Source organism: Eublepharis macularius, chromosome 1 (assembly GCF_028583425.1).
Source record: "Eublepharis macularius isolate TG4126 chromosome 1, MPM_Emac_v1.0, whole genome shotgun sequence".
In the NCBI taxonomy this organism is placed as follows: Eukaryota; Metazoa; Chordata; class Lepidosauria; order Squamata; family Eublepharidae; genus Eublepharis; species Eublepharis macularius.
The window spans coordinates 198,460,614-198,482,832 of NC_072790.1; the positions used below are offsets into that span (position 1 = coordinate 198,460,614).

Consider the following 22,219-nt stretch of genomic DNA (forward strand, 5'->3'; position numbering starts at 1 on the left):
ACTGAGGGTACGCCAGCGGCGCTCCACCTCTTAGGAGCCATTTTTGATGGGGAAAGTGGCTGTGCCTGTGCACTGAGAGGCGACAGTGCCCCCTGGCGTTTTCAAGCTATGGAAATCTCCGAAATCGGCAGGCCTGCGCATGTGCAGTCCCATGTGGGACTGCACAGGAAGACCGTCAATGAACCAGTTGTTCCAGGTCCTAATCTGACACACTAACCACTATGCCAATCCAGAACTGAATGACAAAGTATGTCCAAATAATAGTATCGTTAAGGACCTCTGTGGGATGTGAATGAGTTTCTCTCTGGTACTCTACACTAGGGGTGTGCATCCTGAAAAGATCCACAGCGGCCATTTGAGGGGCAGGACGGGCTTTGTCTGCTTCCTCCGCTGAGCTACAGGGCGGGCCGGAGCCAATGCTGCCGCCAACGCCGCCTCTACCACCAGCGGCAGGGCCAAGGTAAGTGGGGGTAGGGGGCTGGGGCTGGGGCTGGGGGGATATTTAAAGGGCCCTGCTGCTTGCAAATGGCAGGAAAGGGGCCCTTTAAACTTGGCCCCAAAGCTTTCTGAAGCATTACAAATGCTTCGGAAAGCTTTGATTCGGGATTTCCAAATCGGGGCTAGCATGCTGGCCCCTATTCGGAAATCCTGAATCTTTACAGATCAGGTCTGATTCGGGTATTTTACCCAAATTGGAAACCCGAAGCGCACACCCCTACTCTACAGCTCTGATAAGCCCAATGGATCATTTAGAGAGAGGGAATGGTTGAGAATGGTCAATTTGCTGCCTTCCAAGAACAGTGTTGATGAACCTTAAGTCCCAGCTACATGACAATGATGTCATTGCTGTATTATGAGTGAGATACAGTTTGTCAGAAGCCATTCACAGATCCCTTTAGGAGTGGAGTGGAGACAGACATGAAGTCTTAAGTTCAATTCAAAATCAACCTGCAAAACTTTGAGCTTTGAATTTACCACCAAAATTTACCAGCAATTCTATTATCTATATACAAGACTGGTGTGTTTGACAAAACCCAAAGGAATCTTTGGATTGAAAAATGTTCTCAATGACTCTGGTTAGGCCTAATTCAGCTACAGTCATGCACTTAAGATGCCCTAAGCATCTAGTTAGCTTTCCTATATCAAATCATGTAATCCCTGGAAAGAGATATACCACATATAAACATTTATGTTTCATTACTGGTATTGTAAATACAATGATAGAATCTCTGCTTTTATTCTAAGCCTGTATTAAAACATGATTTTTCAGCTTTCCTAATATTAGCTCCATCAATAGAAAAGCATACCATCCATTATAACTACATAGATTATGAAAAGAGAGCAGTTAATTACATTAATCCAGGAAAGTATCTTACCCAAAGATAGGAAGGTCACAGGCAATAAGCCACTTCTAAGAAGCTCTCAATCAAGTCATCTTCTCCTATTTATGGGTTTCAGAACCATCTCCTAACAATAATGGACTGTCCTTCTTGATAAGGGCTCACATTCTTGGATAACTAAACATCTTATATCTCCAAACAGCAGACAAGGTATCTATATTTGAAATCTCTTCTCAAATCATTAGTTCATCCTTGCTACACTTTATCTTAACACAATCTATGTAAAATTAGTGATTACAGCTTTCTCAAATGTATGAATATTATTCGGCCCTCAACTAATACACTCATCCTTGAATCATATCTTCAGCTTCTGTAAAGTTAGATCTTCCTGCCATTCTTAGATGCTGTCTGCGCCTGGACCTTCAACATGTAGTATCTATTGTTAGGGGTTAGATGGCTCTTTGAATCTACACAAGACCATACAACTATGCTACTACTTTGTTTCTTGTTTCCTTCCAAGGTTGCACCTCTAGAGTCCCTCCTTGGCATATCTAGCCATGAGACCAGGCTAGCCCTGTTTCTGTGTCTAAAGACCTATTCTAGGATCTTCTTAGTCAAATCCAGAAATGGTTCCCCTATATTTCTAGCTATATCTGTAACAAAAAAAAACTTCAGATACCTCTTACCCATTCTTACAGCATTTTCCAAGTATAACAATGGGTTTAGGCTACTGAAAAAAAATGTTCCATAGCATAAAATGAGTCTTTATCCCTTTCTATATTTAATTTTTTAAAAATGGTTATGTTACAAAACAACTGCAGCTAGTAGGAATTCCAGAAAGAACATGCTTAGGACATTATACTACTTGCCAGTTTTATAACCTTACATAAAATCTGATTAGTCAGCAGAAAAATCAATATTTGTTGCATGTTTGACTAGCTATTAAAATATTTATTAAATTTCACTAATGAGGAATTTTTATGGATCTCATTTGCCCTTTCACTTCCCCTTTGAAGACTTAGACTAGCATTGGTTATGCATTCATTGGAGGCTAAGTCAGGAAAAAGGCATATTTTACTATGGTTTTCTAAACCAAATAAAGAAATGCTGGGCAACAACACAGTTTAAAACAAGGAAGAAAATTGGAAAATATATGAGCTAAAAATTCAGTTATCAGTTTGCTTCATTTTTGCTTTGCATCATATTCTGTGCACCAGAAATGCCACTTGTCAAAGCTTAACATATGTACTTCAATGCCAACACCACCATTAATGAATACCACCAGCAGCCAGCCATAAGTGGAACACAAACAGATACTGCTAATTGCCTTCTCTTCCCCTCTCCCAGAATTAGATTTTTTTTAAAATCATAAACCATCAAGCTGGACAGTACCCAGTGGGTTTACAGTCCTACCTACCTACTTCATGGGTAGAAAGTTTTTATCTTACTATTGAGTAAAAATAAAAAGGAGCAGCACACATCCAGTACAAACAAGTTTTCTACCTGGCAGTCAGCAATAATATTTACTCTAATCACACTGATTCCCAGAATATCCAGTACTGGAGGCGTGATACTCATAATATGACACTTCAGAGAGTTGTGAGATACAGATCTAAATACATAACCTCGTGTAGAATTTATGCCCATGATCCAAGGGCTATGTACACAGTTTACTTGTATCATATTTCTTTGCTGTGCCCTATTCAAAACTGCCAGCACAAACTACCTATAGTGCTCTTTAAGCACCCTTGAGTTGCAGAAGTTCCTTGCAGATCAGGCACAAAACCTGTAAGATACTATCTACCGACCTATATACCTCTAAACTTTCTAGATATCAATTGTATATTGGAATACAAATTATAGTTTCTAAAGCAGCATATTGAATGTACTGGGAAGAGAGGAAGAGTATAAACGAAGTAAAATAAAATTTTAAAAAAGTGATTAGCAAAGGGAAGGAAATATTACATTAAATCTCTGGACAGGATGGTCTTAGGCCTTCTTTCCCAAAAGTGACCTGTTTCTTCCTACATTCCTCCTCCCTCCCCTTTTCACAATATAAATTACATGAATACACTCCAAAAGACAAAGTATACTACATTCGTTTTATCTTTAGCTACTCTTGGATCTATGCTCTTGAAATAAACTAGCACAGAGGGAAAAAGTGGGAGAAATATATTTACCACCTGCACTATCTTGCTGAGGATTTATCTTTCCCTTCCTGTTCCAGAAAGTTATAAAGTTTGGGAGTTGTCAAAAGTGTGAATCTTTGGGCATAAACTGAAGGGCAAGAGCTGAAGGCTTCTTGGCCTGTGGCTTCCATCCTGTGCTTTTGGACTCGTATTTTCTAATTATTGCTACTACAAAACTTAATCCTGACCTCTTCGGTTTCTTGTAATTTTATTCAAGCTATGAGAAAAGCGTTGTGTATAAATAAATATAGGGATAGCCCTGGTTAAAACGTTACAACAAAAGGTTATCAACGCTACAACAAGAAGCTAACAGTGAACCTTAGCCTAACTTCTCCCATTTCTGAAAATGTGATTTAAAAGTTCCATTTAACTGAATATTGGAGCCAGTACTGAAAGCGAGTGGTTAACAGATGAAGTCATCTACCACACCACTGGATGGTATCATTGCCACCTCTGATGAGCCCTCTGACCAGACCAGAGACTCTGACCTGGATGGCTCAGAGGAAGAGCCCAAGGGGCCAAGAGGACCAGGAGAGCCAGCAAGGTCAGGGAGGGCTTGATGCTGCATAGGAACCTGTAGACCATACTCCTGCAATGCTAGACAGAGGTTGCCCTGCCAGATCCTGCAAGTGATCCTCCACCACCAGACCCTGAAATAACAAATACATCTCTCCCAGGGAGGACAAGAACTCGTGCCCACAGCCCCCCCCCCCCCATGGCCCTCTTCCATTCAGCAGGAATAGTGGCACAAAGAGGTAGCACAGAGAAAGCATAGTGCCAGGCTGGCTGTGCACCACCTCCCTGTAGATTCAGAGCAGAACACAGAGTTCCTCGCAGGATCCTGACTAGAGCCCAGGATAGCCTCAAGAGCCTCAACATTTGCCAGCAGATGCTGGTGAGCCAAGCCACTGCTCAACCTATTTAGGCCGAGGTTGAGAAGAATGTGTTGCTGTTAGGCGCAAGCCCTGTGCTCCAGCTCCAAGCTCCAAGCGTTCAGCTCTCAGCATAGGCCTGCTGCTGCTCTGTGCCTCTGAGCCTACCTGGCCCAGCTGGTGGCCAGATTGTGAAAAGTTAACATACAAACAATGACAAGAACTTAATACATATGTATTTTTATGTGATACAGCAAAGCATATTCTGATATGAAATAATAAATAAGTTTTGTACTTTCTCCTTGAGATGCTACAATAAAAGCATTGCTAAAAATACTAGGTGCTGCAGTGAAATTGTTAGGCTCCATGGTGACCTGGCCGTTAAGAACTGACAAGCCCTGGGAAAGAAAATAATGCCTGATGACATGCCAGTAAAAATTGTGCAAATCTACTGCCAGTTAGGACTTTTTGTTTCTTGCACATGATGCAACATAGACAGGCCTCTGCCATACAAGAAAGCCACAGAATGTGTTATACAGAAGTTACTTCAGTGAGGGAAGAAATCAGGATTGACTACTGAGGGGATCATGAGTCTTTTTTTTTCTTTTAAAAAAAATTACCTTGTCAAAGCATTGTTACAAAATTTACTGCTTGAGTATAATTTTGTATGCATAACCCAATTACAGAACTAATACTTCTACTAAGCTTGATTACACTCTTCCCTAACAAAACAATAAGGTATTCAATCTTGAACTCTGAAATAAAGAATTTCTTTTTTTGATGGAACAGCAGCACATGATTAATAGGTTACATGAACTGTGCTTAAGAATGTTTAGGCTACAGTATGAGCCTGTTCTGCATTCTACTCTGGATGCTGAGATCTGTCACGATTGCTACCAGTACGGTGGGCTTATTCTAGGTCCCCCCCCCTTCAAATTCGCTAGTTATTGGTTTAACTGTAAAGAGTTTACTGATGAAATGCATTAAGGCATGCAGTCTTGCCAGATTTACAGAGACATGAACAAATATTATCTATGACACCTCTTATGTTAAACCTTTTCTGCAACGTGTCCCCCTAGACATTTTGCCTATTTATGCTCAAGAATGCATAAGCCAGTGGTTGGCTACCAGGGTCTCAGAGAATAGCCTGAAGGCACATTTCACAGCAACTTTGCTGAAACTAAGCAGGAACGGGTCTGGTCAATGCCTCCTTCTGGGAACCCTATGTAAGATGTTCTGAGTTCCAAAATGGAAAAAAAAGGTGTAATATAAGAGCCAAAACACACGTTAAGAAAAACCTAGGTTCAGCACGTGTTCTCTTACCTCAAGGTTTGCCGGGATCTGTAGGAGTCCTGGAAGCTTAAAGTAGGCGTCCTGGAAGCTTAAAGATCTGTAGGGGTCCTGGAAGCTTAAAGTCCTGGAAGCTTAAAGGATCTGTAAGCGTCCTGGAAGCTTAAAGGCGTCCTGCAAGCTTAAAGCTTAAAATACAGGCGCCTGTATTTCCCTTTCCCTTTTTGCTGCTCTGTAAATGCTAAACTTTAAGCTTCCAGGACGCCTACAGATCCCAGCAAACCTTGAGGTAAGAGAACACGTGCTGAACCTAGGTTTTTCTTAACGTGTGTTTTGGCTCATAGTGAGATAGAGACTGAAAGAGAGATGGGCCAGATAGGTCAAACTAATGCTGAACACTGACTTAACAGACCATATTTCCTCCTTTCATCACTGCTCCATCCCAAGTTATACACAATCTCCACAACTGCTCCTTACCAAGAGGAAAACGTAGGGGCAATACTTTCCACGTTCCTCACTGCCCCCTTAAATTAAGATTCCTGACCATGTTTATTTTAGCTGGGCCGATAAAACTTAAGCTAGAAAAAAAACCTGGAAGAAATAATTGTTTACCTATGGAATGTATAGAACCTAGCATGACTGCCAAGCAACCAACATAATTTTCTTCTATTTTCCCTTCTTTTGAAGCTTAAACTTTTTATCTCCCACTTGGCACTGTACATAATAAGCACCTTAATCCATGACACACACAGAGGCCAGTTTTGTTGCTCTTCACAGGATGTGGCAAACCTCCCTTTTCTACTGGCCATTTTCTTAGGTGCAGAGATACATTGTTTCATGTTAGGAAGATCTGGCAGGGAAATTTCATTCTGTATATGCCAGGACTCTACAAACAACTAGAGCTTCATCACATTTCACATTTAAAAATAAAAAACACAAAGCCTCCATAATATGTATACAACATGTCAGATGTTGAAATTAAAAGCAGTTTCAGCACTGTATGTGTTTGTCTTTCTCAAGAAAAATGATCAATATTTGTTTGGTACACTAAGTTATTTGAAATAAAAAAGAAAACCAAGGGACACTAGATTCAGAAATTTGGAAAGGGCTTCAGAGGGGGTTGCTGAAAACAAGCAGTGTGTATGTTAACTATCTGTGCACAAATGGTACAATTGCTAAAATCCTCTTTTGCCTGTACCAGAAGCTACCTAATACACTATTAGAGTACAAAATAGTATCAAGCTCTAAGAGAATGTACTGACAATTCATCCTAGGACACAGAAGTAGCAGTACATCTCTGCTTCTCTCTAGCCACACCCTGACCAAGTAAATTATACAACTCTCCTCGCTCCCCCACCATTCATTTTTGATTTATTAAATGGAAGTTTCTGTGTGTAATATTCCATACTAGGTATGAAATATGCTATGCATATTTCATACTTGGGCACTTTTCAAGACATCATTTTACAGACTTTGTTTAGATTTATTTATATTTGTTACAGTCTAAACATGCTTGCTTATTATATCTTGGTTTTCCTGTAGTTGAGTATCTGTGTGTTTACCATCAACATAATATTAATTCTAATTCATACCTTGTTTTGATGTAATGAAGTTCTTATAGGACAATTTATGCACATATATGATAACGAAGACACATTTCTAGAGGAAGAAAAATGTTTCTCTGATAAAGGCACTGTCTCCCTGACTCCCTATCAAAAATAATCACAAAAAATATCAACAAAGTTCTTAATATATTAAGGCTACTAAAATATGAACTTATGCATGGTAAATAGAAATTTGCATTGGAGTACATTACCTTACAGTTAGCCTGTGACATCATACAAGCTTCAGAACAGAGGCAAAATACATTGAAACAATCAAGGGATTTATTGGAAATTTCAGTACTAGAGAAGAGATTCCCACCAGGTGGCACTGTAAAGCTAACTGTCCTACATGCCAAATGATATGCAAAAATACAGTACTGTCCATATATTTTATATATATGTCCTTCAGCTGCTGAGATAGACTTACTACACTTTATCTACTGATGGATAGAAAAGCAGCAACTATTACAGTACAACAGACAGGTGTGACAAAGCATATTCTGAATTATTACTTTTAATGGGAGAAGCAAATAGCTGGAGATCAAGAAATAAAGAAAATGGATAACGGATGTCCCTATAACTTCCTTGGAGTGTGCATGTTAATACAAATAAATTTAAAACTGTTCTTATGAGCAGAGCTAATTTTGTAATTTATGTAAATACATGATGATCATTTTTTTTTAAAAAAAAAACCTGTTTCTAAAACTTAGCCAAGAGAAATCAAAGTATGAAAGATTTAAAAATATATAATGTCTGCTTTAACACTCAAAGTAAGACGAAGATGTTGCAGAAAACTATGAATCACAAATAATAAGCAAAAAGTTATCATGGAAGAACAGATAAATATAGTGCATTGCTAAAGAGAGTTATGCTATGCTAAGACCATTTAATTCAATGGATTTAGAAAGGAGTAACTTAGAATTGTACCTGTCAGTTACCGAGAAGTCTTTACTACACCATCTTTGTTACATGTCTTAATGAGAAGATTTCTAACAAAGAAGCTGCTTCTGAATTCTAATCTTTTCCCTCCTCCTAGAGACTACCTGAAGCCTAAAAGTTTTCCACAAGCGCAGAGAGGCTTTTAACATTTGGGTTCACCCATCAGTAGGAATACACAAACTGTAGGATAATTTTATGTGATGTATAGTTACTGGTTTTATTTGTGCACGTGATTTTTGCACCAGGCACGGGGTAGTTAAAATCTGTGTTTAAGATATATAAACACTTCTTGGTTTAGTAATGGATGGTGTATGTCTGTTTCATTAGATGAATATCCAGAACATATTATTGCACAGTGTTACTAAACTTCCTGGAGATACTGTGGCTACCTTATTTTAAAAAAGGCCTGATAACTTCAGTTTTGATCTCATAAAATAAGAGAAAAATGCCGTATGAGAGTGCATAACAACAACCATGGCACAGAAGCAAATGTGGGAGTTGATTGTTTTGTATGCTTGATACTTGGCAGAAATGCTCATCGCATTAAATACATTTTAGTCAACGATACATATGCAGTGTGTTGTGTTTCAGCAGCTGTCCCAAATACATCAAGCATTTCCTGTGTCTTTCACGTGTCTTAAATCTATACTATTATTCTGGCCACAAACCTATAGCCTCATAGTAAGCATATACCCACCTCTTTGGAGAACCTGGGCAGTCCTGCTCACTCAGCTCTACCCTTTACAACAGCCATACAAACAGATGGGTCACATTTCCTCTTTGCCTTAGATGTTCTGACACACAAAATTGGGCCTGAGAAGGATATGCAGTGGTTAGTCCCACCAGGATCAAGGACTTCTTGGCTTCTTACTGTTCTAATGTTTTTCAGAGGAACTGGAGTTACCAGATCTTTATAAAGGCGGGTGTATGCATAATTCCTGGCTCTTGGACTACAGCTCATGTTTGTATATTATTGTATTGCTTTCATCAAATTAGGTTTCAAAGGAGGTTGTTGCTCTGCAAAATGCCATAAACACCACATACTGAAGCAAACTATTGTGGACAAATAGAATATATGTTCACTTATTGGAAGTTTCACTAGATTCTTTAGAACTCATTTCCTTGTTTACTTACCATTGTATTATTTTCTCTTATTTGAAAACTTGCAACCCATTCTGCTTTGCTGAGCAGCTTTCTTCCAGGATGACAGACCCTTTCAACTCTATCAGCATATCGCTTCAGTTGAGAAAAGGGACTTCAACTATTCTCACTTCAGCAGCTGTCATTTCTCTGAAGGAATCTCACTGTATTTTCAATTATACTCTCAAGTGTCACTAAAAATACCTATATAGGTCTTCAACCCTTATTTTCATTTGTCTTCAGACTTGTTATCTAAAGTATCCTAGAGAGCTTCCAACACTTCAGGGTGCTTTTAACATGGAAGCCTTGTACCGATATTGAAAAGACAACTTAGCAAAAAATATACTTATTCCAGTTTGGCTAAGAGCTTGCATCTGCAAGTGTCTCATACAATGTTAAGGCCTTTTCATTCTGGAATAAAGAATTTAGCACTTACTACATATTGGTTAACTCTGGATATATTTATCCAGTAAATGCAGATTTTAAAATGATTTGAAACTCTAACTGAACTTACTGGGCTATATTCTACTTGGTGTGACCTATCTTACATTTAAAATTGTGCTAGCCCATCTACTACATGTATGTATATGAAGATTCTTTTGATTATATTTGAGGGGAGAACACACAGGAGGGCTAAACAATAAGCAGCAGCATCATTCATGTTGACGAGCAGACCATGTGGCATATTCCTGAGGAGTAGCCTTCCCGAGGCAGATTAAGTTTTATTGTGACACGAGCTCGTTTCATAAGATGCATGGTGTTATTCTCAGTTGGCAGATCACAGGTAGGCAGAAACATGTGCATGGGTATAGAGGGAAAAACTGGAAACAGGCCATGAAATGCAAAGCTCGAATTAACAGTAATGGTGTTTATCTCATGGCTTTGCACAGAATTGCCACAGACCACATCTCTTGTATTTCATGATATTCTGATCCCACTGTTTACAATTTATTTTCCTTTCTCCCTGTATGTGTGTCCATCTCCCCAACTGTGGATAACACTGATGAAGCAGGCACTGGTCCACCAAAGCAATCTTCAGAATTCAGAGCACTGTGACAATGTGGCATCTGCTAAGGTCAAGACCTTAGTCTAATATATATGGGCTACTAGAATGGTGTGGCTTAAGCATGCCAGTTTCTGATAACCTAAAAAGGGATAAGGCCAACTGTGTCTGACTGCCTATTAACTCCTTTAATCCCAGTTTACTCATCCTTTTCACCTTTCCTCCTAAATCCTTCTCTAGTCTTAAATGTGTATCTGAGCAGAGAGTTTTCACACTTACACACTCTTTGAAGATCTAGTAAATCACTTAAAGAGAAAGATAGGAGAATCTTTGTGATGTTCAATGTTGTCCCTGGATCTCATCACTGTCACCACAGAAGCTGCTGTCAAATCACAAGTAGCAAGTGTGATTTCCAAACTTCCAGATGTTCTTTAACGTAGATTTATTTTTTAAAGTCTCAACAGGCACAACTGAACTCTATATTGTAGTCTAGATTAGATATTCCTCTTACATACACAATGTTTCTACTTTTTACTCAAGTATAATATTTCAGAGTTTATCTTTCCTTGCATTTCGTATTATGGTTTTAACACACACTCGTTCTATGACACAAAAACAGGACCAAGGCATCACTGTTCATATAAAAACATGGCAATCATCTGGGCCTAAGTGCCGTAGTAACAAGGCACTTAACAATCTCCCATTTCTTCTCTTCAATTTGCCTGAGGTATAAAACTAAATGCTACCATGCAACTTAAGGCCACAATTGGCCTCTTCAGCATTTATTTAGGGGTGTGCACTGTGCAGTAAAAAAAAAAGGTATAATTCAGATCTGGATATCAGGAATACCATAAATATTTGGCATTCCTGAAATGCAGGTCAGATTCTCTATTCAGATCAGTTTTAATTAAAGAATCCCAAATATATCTAGCCGTTATTCCCTATGGGAAAAAATAACAGAGGGATGGGGGGCATTTTCCAAGCAAACTCCACCAAATTTGCAGAGAACTAGTCTTTCCTGTCTACTAAAGACTCCCCAAGTTTCAGGAAGATTGGACCCAGGGGTCCAGTTCTATGGGCCCCTGATCAAGCTGCCCCCAGCCACTCTCCATTGTTTACTATGGGGGAAAACATTCCAAAGCTTTCCAGGGCAAAGAAACCTTAAGCAAAGGCAACCCCTCGCTGAAAGCCAGTCCCAGTGCAAGTACCATTCCCAATGCAAGCTGAACCAACAAAACCCAACAAAACCAAACTAAAGCAAGGAAATCCCAGCAGAACCAAACTGAAGTAAGGGAACAAACATCAAACCAGAGAATCCCACCAGAACCAATGTCAAACCAGAAGATCTCATCAAAACCAAAACAAGGGAACTAACATCAAACCAGAGGATCCCACCAAAACCAAACTGAAGCAAGGGACACTGTAACAAGTAAATAAACAGCAAGTAACTGCAAAAGCAACTCCCCACCCCCACAAGAACAAGAACAACTCTTAATACATAATGAAATACTAGCAAGTAGCAAAGCAAGCTACTCCTGTCTTTAAATGGACACAACCAGAAAAAAGCCAGCTGCCCAATGCACATCCAATGGCCGCTCACTCACTCCTCCTGAAACAAAGTAACAAAAACATCTCGGAGAAGCAGCCAGCCAGTTTTAAACTGAGCTGCATTTACAGGATAAAACTGAATTCGGTTTTATCTGGCATTAATGCATGTGGTATTCTGATTTTATTTGGGATTCTCTAATTTGATTAGGTATATCTAGATAATGTCAATTTAGCCATCTATTTGGTATATCAATACTGACCCCCCCTCCCATATTTACTCCTTTTGCGATACCATGTCAGGGGTCCTCAACCCTATTTATCCTGTAGGTGGTACTATTAACAATATTCGATTTATATACCGCCCTTCAGGACAACTAAATGCTACAGCAAAGTATTATTCCCACAACAATCACCCTGTGTGGTGGGTGGAGCTGAGAGAGCTCTGGAAGAGCTGTGACTGACAAACTGTGGTGGGCAAAACTACAAAATAGCTGCTGTAGGAGTTGGAGCCAACAACAAAATAGCAGCGAGTGAGGTGATGCTTAACTCTCAAGAGTAACTCTTCAACATTTCTGGCAAAAGCTCTGCTTAACAGGGTGTCTTTTAAAATTAACATATTCAGTGAAGATTCTTGTTGTGTGCAGGCAGCAGCTGCTGCTACATTTTTTAAAAAATCGTACAGCCAATGGCTATTCAAAAGACCTGCTGAACAAAAGCCTCACATGGCCCTGTCCAATTACTAAAAATTCTTGGTGGGCACCATGGCACCCACAGGCACTATGTAGAGGAACCCTGCCTTAGAGCCAAGCTACAAGTGATGCCTGACACAGGTTAGACACTTGTCAGCTTCCCTCAAGTTTTGATGGGAAATGTAGGCAGCTTGGCGGAATGTTGGACAAGTGACAGTTGAAAAGTCCATTGGACAGCAGTCGGAGAGCCAAGCTGCAAGACCAGGATGCCTACATTTCCCATCAGAACTTGAGGGAGTCTGACAAGTGTCCAACTAGTGTCAGGCATCACTTGTAGTTTGGCTCTTAGATTGTTTGATACCTCAATTCTCCAGTGCTGGAAACAGTTATGTATCACTTTCATTCCAACATACAAATATTGATAGATCACAGATTCATTTTTTTCTGCATTACTGAAATATTGTGGTAGCAGAACTTGCCTAGTAGGTTGTAGACCACTACTTGTAACAAAAGCAGAATAAACCAGGTAAACCAAATACTCTGTTCTCCATACGGCCATGTGGCTTCTCTGTGGTTCACATGCTGGAGATTAAGAGTGCTGCACTCCACACAGTTTAATATGACCTGAAATACTTTCCCCACTGATCTGTGCTTGAAGGCTGACATTTTCTCTCTTTTGCTGTTCTTTATCTCAGTTAGGAGAAAAGTTATCTTCTGATTAAGCCTCTGCATCTCCCTCCTTTCATCAAATGTATATGAAGCCTTGTCATATCTATTAAAGCCTCCCAAGTGCATTTTATTTATTCATTTAAAACATTCCTATGCCACCTTTCCACCCAAATTAGGGTCCTCAAGGAAGCAAACATTTAAAAAATTAAAATAATATCTAAAATGTGTGTGTGTGTGTACATGTGTATGAGTGTGTACATGTGCGTGCATGCATGTGCGTGTATACAGGAGACTCTCCCCGGGGAAGGAGATCCAAACTTTTGACTGAGATGATCCTTGCTCGGGTTGCTACCCATCTAGCATCAGATGGTGGGGGCACCTGAAGCAAGGCCTCCAAAGATGACAAGTAGACGGGTAGGTTCATATGAGAGAAGATGGTCTTTTAAGGTCTGCTGATTCCAAGCCCTATAGAGCTTTAAAGGTCAATACCAGCTCCTTGAATTGGGCCCAGAAACAAACTGGGAGCCAGTGTAGATGGAACAAGACTGGAGTGATACAGTCCCTATGATCTACTTCACTTAACACTTTGGGTGTAGTATTCTGTACCAACTGCAGCTTCTGGACAGTCTTCAAGGGCAGCCCCTCAAGAATGTGCACTGTAGTAATCTAATATAAATGTTACCAGGGCATGTACCCAGTGGTAAGATCTTTCCTATTCAAAAATGACTGCTACTAGCTCACAAACTAGAGCTGGTGAAAGGTGCCCCTGGTCACCACTGTCACCTGTTTATCCAACCCCATCCAGAACTAGAGATACCCTCCCCACTACCAGTAGCACCTCCTTTTTTTGAGATTAAATTTCAATTTGTTAAGCCCTCATCCATAGAATGTATACATGTGTACCTTGATATGGTTTGCCTTTTTAAAGCACACATGCCAGAAGTGCCCTTCTGCCATTTACATGGCCTAAACTGGACTCACTTGTCTATGCAAGAGACTAAAAGGAGACAAACCAGACATTAAAAAGTCTCTAATATATACTGAGAAACCATTGGGGGAGAATTTTAGATTTCCAGGACAGCAAAATTGCTCAGCTGGAATTCATATGCAAATTTGATGCTATCGAACTTGAGCTCAACAAATATTGGCTATGTTCCTACAGAAAGCAATTGTTCCTTGTTAGAATTTTATTACACTATTAATCTTGCTTTGCCAATTCATCATCAGTCGGGAGTGGGTCTCACCCACTCTTACTGGCTCGCTTACTCTTTTGTCTGGATATTGTTTTCTTCATAGCAACATGACATGCCAGTCTCTTGAACTGCTGGGACTTGCTTTGTAATAACATCTTCCCACCCTTTCCTATTATTTCTGTTTATCTATATCTACTAACCGAATGTAACAATTTGTCAAATGTATGAAGTGTATTCTTACTCTTGTAAGCTTGAGCATTTAAAGTACCATCAAGTCACAACTGACTTATGGTGACCCTAGCAAGGGGCTTTCAAGGCAACTGAGAAGCAGAAGTAGTTTGCCATTACCCTCCTCTGCAGCATCTTCCTTGGAGGTTCTCCTTCCAAGTACCAACCCTGGTTAGCTTCCAAGATCTGACGAGACTGGGCTATATCATGCCACTTTCCCTCCCTTGTAAGCTTGTACCATAACAAATGTGTCCATCTTTGCTGCAAGACACTTCATTGCTTTATCAAGTTTAGCTTTGTGTGATATAGAAAGGAACTCATTCTTCAGGAACTAAGGTATAACTAACATATTTAGCTGAGTACAAGGAAGTCTTGAAATGGTTATTTGCCACTGCATATAAAGGTGTGTTTTACCGCAGCTGAACCATGATCATCTAATCCTTAGTGATTCATTTGGGAATGGGTGTTACAGGGTGTTGAATCTCAAAAGGGAAAGATAAGCTTGCTCCAACAAGTGCCTGACTCAGCTCCAGGAGCTGAGAAAGATCTAACAGTCCCCCCCCCGCCCCCTTGGCAGAGGTCACTACACATAGCAGACAGTCCTTCTGAGTCATTAAAACCTATTGCACTGGCTAAATCATTACTACAGAACAACCATCTGTGTATTATACATTTTCCAAGATGGATGTGGGGTTTAAAATGGAACCTGGGAGACTTCATGTGGAGGCTACATACCCCATCCTAGCCAGCAGGTCTTGCTGATGGGAAAGGTCAATCTGTTAAACAGATTCTCTGATGGTTGTTGTGGATTTTCCGGGCTGTACAGCCATGGTCTTGGCATTGTAGTTCCTGACATTTCGCCAGCAGCTGTGACTGGCATCTTCAGAGGCGTAGCACCAAAAGACAGAGATCTCTCAGTGTCACAGTGTGGAGAAGATGTTGGCAGGTAATTTATATCTACTCAGGAAGGTGAATTTGGGCTGAGTCATCCTGTAAGAGTTTCCCAGGGTGTGGAATGCTAATGGAGGGAGGCTTCACTGTATCTTGAGGTTCTTCTGCATATGGATTGGTGCTTGATATGCTAATCTTCTCTGCAGGGCTATTGTAGGGTGTACAGTATTTTGTTAGCCTGGTGTTTTTCAGGACTGGAAACCATGCTCTATTCATTCTTAAAGTCTCTTCTTTCCTGTTGAAATTGTGCTTATGCTTATGAATTTCAATGGCTACTTCCAACGAAGTAGTTGGAAGTGTTGTCCAGTATTTTAGTGTCCTGGAATAGGATACTGTGTCCTGTTTGAGTTAGGCTATGTTCAGCTACTGCTGATTTTTCAGGATGGCCAAGTCTGCAGTGTCTTTCATGTTCTTTTATTTTTGTATGGATGCTACACTGTGTGGTCCCGATGTAAACTTGTCCACAGCTGCAGGGTATGCGGTATACTCCTGCAGAGGTGAGGGGGTCTCTACTGTCTTTTGCTGATCGTAGCATCTGTTGTACTTTTCTGGTGGGTCTGAGTACTGTTTGTAAGTTGTGCCTTACAAACAGTATTGTAAGGCACAACAGTAAGTTGTGCTTTACAAACAGAAAAGGCACAACTTACAAACAGTATTCAGACCCACCAGAAAAGTACAACAGATGCTATGATCAGCAAAAGACAGCAGAGACCCCCTTACCTCTGCAGGAGTATACAGCATTTGCAGGACCGCTTGACCCATGGCTGCTTTCCTCCTGTTTCTAAAGCCCTTTCAGAAACAGTTCAGACTTATAATGTGAGAAAACTGTCTTTTTGACTACAAGGGAGTGAAATGCTGAAATTGCAGCCAGATATACCCTGATAGAAGAGGAAGAAAGCCCGGCATGTTTAAGGCTCAAAAGATATTCCAAAACAGAGGATAAAGGGCATGTGTATCTACTCCTGGACCATCCTATAAATGTATCCCATTTAGGGGCATAAGATCTTCTAGTATTAGGCTTTCTAGCATTCAATACAAATTCTGCTACTTCATGAGGAAAACCACCTACTGCAGAATCAGCCATGCCATCAGAAACAATCTGTGAAACCTTGCTTGACATGGCCAGAAGGGTACTATTACTATGCAATTCATCTTTTCCATCTGTATTTTGCTGATGGTGTGAGCTATGAGGGGTATGGGTGGAAAGACATAAAACAGGTATCCTGACTATGTTAACTGAAAAGTGTCTCCCAGGGACCCTGAGCCCATTCCTCCTCTGGAACAGAACAATGGAGGCTTTTTGTTCTCCTTTGCTGTAAACAGAGCTACATCTGGGAATCCCCATTGTTGGAAAATTGGCTGTATACATGACTCTTTCAGTGGCCTGTGTGATGTGGTAGCTAAAAAGGCAAATGGGATTTTGGACTGTATCAACAGAAGTGTAGTGTCCAGATCACGTGAAGTGATGGTATCACTCTATTATGCTCTGGTTAGACCTCACCTAGAGTATTGTGTTCAGTTCTGGGCACCACAATTTCAGAAGAATATAGACAAGCTGGAACGTGTCCAAAGGAGGGCAACGAAGATGGTGAGGGGTATGGAGACCAAGTCCTGTGGGGAAAGGCTGAAGGAGCTTGGAATGTTTAGCCTGGAGAGGAGATGACTTGAGAGGTGATATGATAACCACACCTTCAAGTACTTGAAGGGCTGTCATATAGAGAATGGTGTGGAGTTTTCCACTGCCCCAGAAGGTTGGACCAGAACCAATGGGTTGAAATTAAATCAAAAGCGTTTTCAGCAAAACATTAGGAAGAACTTCCTGACAGAGAGGTCCCTCAGTGGAATAGGCTTCCTCAGAAGGTGGTGGATTCTCCTTCTTTGGAGGTTTTTAAGCAGAGGCTAGACGGCCATCTGACAGTAATGCTGATTCTGTGAACCTAGCAGATCGTGAGAGGGAGGGTAGGAAGAGTTACATCAGTGCTTAGTTCTTGTGGCCCCTTCTTACATGCCCAGGGTAAGACCAATCACCACCTTGGAGTCAGGTAGCAATTTTCCCCAGGCCAGTTTGGCTAAGGATCCTGTTTTGCCATCTTCTGGGCATGGAGCAGAGGTCACTGAGGGTGTGGGGAGGGGAGGTATTTGTGAATTTCCTGCATTGTGCAGGTGGTTGGACTAAATGACCCTAGAGGTCCCTTCCAACCCTATGATTCTATGATTTGTATGTGGAAAAACAAAGTCAGCTCAGCCTGTCTGCAATGAGACTGGATGTCCACAGAACATGGATGGCCTGGAGGGAGACATTGTGTCACAGTGTCAAAATTCCAGACTGACATGGATTTGAGACAAAGGTCCTTGAAGTAGTGCCTCCCTGCTTGTTTATGTAGAACATTGTTGTACAGTTGTCCGTAAGTATTTGGACATGCTTGTTTAGCATGATATCTGCAAATGAGATAAGTGCGTAACGAACTGCCCTCATTTCTAATACATTGATATGTAAACTTCTCTCACTCTTCAACCAGGAACCAAGGGTTGAGAGATGGTCACAGTGTGCCCCCTAGCCTTATTAACCATTAACCCCAAATATTGGCATGTCTCTAAAACCAGGTCTATGTGCTCCTATAAGGCCTCTTTAGAGTGGGCAGAAATCAACTAGCCGTCCAGATATGGGTAAACAGAACAACCTCTAGTTCTCAGGTGTGCAACTACTACAGCCATGCACATAGTAAATACTCTTGGGGTCATAGCTAGTACGAATGATAGGATCTGGTATTGATATGTAGTTTTCCCATACTGAAATCTTAGAAATTTTCTGTGGGATAGATGGATAGAAATATGAAAATAAGCATCTTTAAAATCAAAGACTACAAACCTAGAATTGAGGGGTAGCAACTGCAATACCATGTTGAGTGTTACCATTCTAAATTTATATATTCTGATCATCGTATTCAAGTCCCTCAGGTTTAATATGGGTCTAAAACCCCATTTTTTCTAAGAAGAACCTTGAATAAAACCCCAGTCTAGGTTTGGATACTGGTCTCTGTTGCACCGCTCCCTTTTGTAGCAGTGCTGACAACTCTTTAGCCAGCTCAGGTGACGTATCTCAAGTAGATTTACAAGGAAGACTCAGACATGGTGAACTGTTAAACTCAGTTTTATAACAGCTCCTGATAACTTCTAATACCCAAACATCTGTGGTGATGGACACCCAGGCTGCGTAAAAGTGGGTTAAGTCTATCACTGAAAACTCAGATCCTTGCTCCCCATCGATGACACCTTGTCTCGACTTATGGGTTTACTCCTCTGATATGGGCAACTGTTAGGATACTGATGCTTGTATGGGTTGGTATCTGGAGTAGCAACCTCTATACTGCTGCTGCCTGTAGAAAGGTCAAGATTGCTGAGAAGATGGTAACACTCGGTAGGATCTGTACAGATGGTAACACTCTGTAACAGTCTGCTGATCCTTCCTCTTTTGGGATAAATATTCATCTATTTTTGAAGAGAATAATGTCCCTCCCTTGAGTGATAAACATTCCATCCTGCCTCTTGTCTCAGTAGGTAGAGTCGTGGACCAGAGCCCTGCATGCCTCCGAAGAACTACTGCTGATGCTAGAGCCCTTGTGGAAGAATTGGCCATGTACCTTCCAGCATTTATCTACTGCTTTGAAAACCTGATTGCCTCCTCTTGGATCACTTGGACTAGGAACGTATAGTCCTCCAGCAGATGCTTGTTATATGCTGCCATCTTATTCCAAAGGAATATCTGGTAAGCCCCCATAATAGCAGCATAATTAGCAATTTTTATGATTAGGGCCACAGATATATAGACCTTTCATCCCAGGCTATTTAGCTTCTTTCCCTCCTTGTCAGCAAGTGAAGAATGGTGACACTGTCTGTGTCTTCTTGACTACATCTTCTCTATAACTAATGATGATGGCAGATCCTACAGATTCTGCTCTGTAAGGTTCACCCCAGTTGACACCCAAAGGTGGAGGCACTCCTTGACACTACACTGGACATTTGTGCAGACAACAGCTCTGGTGTTAAATTCGTCCATGCTCCCAAACAGCTGGGTAAGAGAGTTCTCTAGGCAATTCCCCCTCCTCTTTTGAGGAAGAAGCCGAGCAGGAACTTGAGCAAGGGGAAGGGGTACGTGGGGTCTTCACTACCTCCAGTTCTCCAATCTCTAGGTCTGTGACCTGCATCTTGTGAAAACGCCTCTTATGTTTAGAGTGCTTTGATTTAAGATTTGGCCTTCTTTATGGGTGGTTTCAGAGACACCCTAGATCTATGCCTTATTGGGTTCATACTGCCCAATCTGATGGCTTTCTAGATTTGGAGTTTTGCTGAAGCCGATGGGTTTGGAGTACTTGAAGCTCGTTGGTATTGTTGGATCCGTGACATTGCCGGATTCCAGGGGCTCAGGGTGCCAGAAGCCTTGGCGGATCCGAGATGGAGTCGGATCCAATGGGCTCGGTGCATTTGAGGTTGAATGATATCTCCAGATCTGAGATGGTGTGGTCTGATCCGAGGGGATCGAAGCCTCCAAGAGCACAATGGCTGGTGGTGTCAGCAAGCTCCGTGAAGGCAGACAACTTAGCTGATTTAGCAGATGGGCTAGTTGCAGCCAACAAAGTACCCTTGAGCCTGGTAGCTCTTTCTGCCCTGGCCTTAAGGATGAAGCTCTGGCAGTATTTGCACGAGCTAACATTATGCCCCTCTCCCAAACAGATGAGGCAAAGAGAATGCCCGTTTGTTCTCATCATTTTTGTATTGCACTGAGTATGTATTTTAAATAAAGTTTTTTCCAGCCATTTTGACTGTCTCTTTCTCTCTGCTTTTTTATGAAAGAATCTGACAGAAGACACTAAGAACCTATCCAACCGGCAGCAAAAGAGGAACTGAGGGTCAGGGGTGTTGCTCCTTCCAGACAGCAGGCTGTTTCAGTGCAAATCAAGCTGCGCATGCACTCTGAGAGGGAGCAGATTCCCCCTAGAGGAATTTTAGCTACAGAATCTAAAGATCGGCAGGCTTGCACATGGATGAACTACCACCAGTAGTTGGATGACTGAGAAATGACAAATAGGAATCACCAAGATTTCCCCTGTTGAGTTTGCATTCTTTTTGGAAATAAATTCTGGAATAAGCAATGCTTCTTTGAAATGGCCTACAGAGAGCAATGAATCTCTAATGTAATTAACTTTTAAAGAAACTGATAACATTTGCTTTAAATACAATATTCCCCAGTGTTTCTCCTCACATTAAAAGGAATTTTAAAAAGTTTACAACTCAGTGAACAAGAAAGCAATAAAATATGCCATACAGTCTGGATTTGGTACCACAAAGACCATTAGTAAGATCTTAAGTACCTGACAAGTTTTTGTTTGTAGGGAAACAAAATAATGATCAATCTTGGTCCTAATTAGGTAGTTTAGTTTCTATGAGGACTAGGATCCTAGCATGACTTGACTAGAAAAACATGTATGAATCAAGTATTTCTGTAGCAAAATTAAACTGGAATTTCCAGTACAATTGTCATATATAAATATCATAACACTTGGAAGCATATACATAGTGTTCTGTTATATACATATAAAGTCTAGTCTATTTACAAAATTAGAAAGATGACCCCTTCTATGAAAGTAAAAAGGGTCTGAAAGAACTGAACAAGTTTTTAATGTCTTACACACACTTCCATTTACAGAGGCACATGGTTTTTACACACCCATCACCAAAAGACAAATAGATGTTGTGACACTTTAGCTGTCTCATTCCCTGCAGTGTTTTATCTTCAGTTCTACAAGCAGTATCTCAGCAAAGTAAGCAGGATAGAGCCACATAGTTCTGCCACATGTGAGAAGGTTGTTAATCCTCCCCACCCTTACTTAGGATACATTGCTGGTACAAGGGCAGGTACACGCACGCACGCACACATGCACACACACAGAGCAATGTAAAGGTTATTTTACCAATGGCTCCTGCTCTTCAACACAAAGGATAACCCCACAGGACCTTTGTATTACATTTGCATTGGGCCTGAGTAGTCCATGCTTTAAAAATAGTTTAATAATAATTTCTACCTCTTGGATCACTAATGGTCTCTATGTAGTGCCAGGTAAGTTTATCGGTAACTATGGAAAGTACTGCAGGGGCTTCTTGTTGGAACCTTAAATGAAATCATTTTAACCTCAAGGGTATTTCTGTACAGTTTTAAGCATGTTCCATTCACATTTTAGCTTTTGTGTCATATAGTACTTGGACTCAGCAGGGAAACAGCCAACTTTTAAGAAATAAAAAAGTTAAGAGTAAAACTAAACTAAACAAAAAGACTTCATGAAACAGGGTGAATGTTTAGGAAATGAACTATTGTCACCACAAATACTGAAAGCTCAGGAGGTTGAATCCTGCTACGAATGTGGCTGGATCATATGAGCAATGGGGCTCACAAAGGAAGATCCTTCTCTGCCTCCTCCCTACCAGGGCCGTTTTCACACATCTTATCTGCTGCCAGAACATCACGCAAAACACCCGGAATACAGTGTCTTCTCGCACGAAATAGCATCT

The 22,219-nt window shown here is 40.8% G+C and overlaps 1 protein-coding gene and 1 long non-coding RNA gene across 3 annotated transcripts in view; one reads left to right on the top strand and one right to left on the bottom strand.

Annotated features, from left to right (window-relative positions):
• LOC129332365 (uncharacterized) overlaps positions 1–20,784 on the top strand; it is a 37,149-nt gene extending 16,365 nt beyond the window's left edge. The window contains exons 1-3 of one of the 2 annotated variants that reach the window (XR_008597327.1): positions 15,336–15,650; positions 19,211–19,421; positions 20,507–20,784. This is a non-coding gene — a long non-coding RNA (uncharacterized LOC129332365). Of the gene's footprint in view, positions 1–15,335; positions 15,651–19,210; positions 19,422–20,506 lie in introns of those variants that run through there. The other variant, XR_008597326.1, reaches the window with a different exon arrangement.
• THADA (THADA armadillo repeat containing) overlaps positions 1–22,219 on the bottom strand; it is a 232,634-nt gene that overhangs the window by 13,513 nt on the left and 196,902 nt on the right. The gene's annotated exons all lie outside the window — the stretch shown is intronic.